Source organism: Gadus macrocephalus, chromosome 14 (assembly GCF_031168955.1).
Source record: "Gadus macrocephalus chromosome 14, ASM3116895v1".
Lineage (NCBI taxonomy): Eukaryota > Metazoa > Chordata > Actinopteri > Gadiformes > Gadidae > Gadus > Gadus macrocephalus.
The window spans coordinates 10,522,861-10,523,897 of NC_082395.1; positions in this window are offsets into that span (position 1 = coordinate 10,522,861).

Below are 1,037 nucleotides of genomic sequence, written 5' to 3' on the forward strand. Positions count from 1 at the left end.
TAGACAAATAGCATGTGTGTGCTCAAGCTGCATTAATAGAACAGGCACAACATGGTACCTCTCCCTGTTTCTACCATTAGTACCCGGTCAATACCCAGATACCCCCAGCATCCCTTCCTTTCATCCCCATCCATATCTTACTTTGTCTTCATTAAAGCATGTTTTTCTTTGGTTAAAATACAGGCTAAAGCAATGAAATGTTATGCACAGGAGCAAAATATTCCAACCTAGTTTACCTTGATATGCGTGAATTATGTTGTATCAAACATATTTCCCATTTAGATATGGTTTTATTACAAAGACTGTTGCACCCATTGGGAATCTGGCTATCTTATCTATATCACCTTCATCTTCTTGGATGGATTCAAACAGTAACATTCACATGCAACACATGACAACAGACACACACACCCACACTCACACACCCAAGAATTAAAGTCAGAGGGCAGGTGAGGTTGAAAACATCCCAACGCTACATAGTACTGACAGATCCCCTCCTCGCATCCTTTCAAAGCAACAGAGAGAAGTGTGTGTGTGTGTGTGTGTGTGTGTGTGTGTGTGTGTGTGTGTGTGTGTGTGTGTGTGTGTGTGTGTGTGTGTGTGTGTGTGTGTGTGTGTGTGTGTGTGTGGGTGTGTGTGTGTGTGTGTGTGTGTGTGTGTGTGTGTGTGTGTGTGTGTGTATTTCCATGGAATAATAGAAGCTCTTTTCCCCTGGCTGATAGAGTTGGTCGTCCTTGAGGGCCAAATGCACGATATTCACCTCTTTCATCCACGTGAAAGCATCATATCTCTATTTCATGTAGAGAACTCTCTCTCCTGCTCTCACCCTCTTTCTCTCTCCCTCCCATCCTCTCTCGGTCTTTGTCTCCCTCCATTTGCAGGATTTTTCTTTGGAATTAAATAATAAAAAAGGATGTCATATTAAACAGCAGTGTCTGTCTGCAGTTGCCCCTCGGTGCATGCTCGTATCTGGGTATACATGTTCACATCGTTCTCACATCTTGTTCCTTCACTCGCTTGTATCATAAGCTAAATTA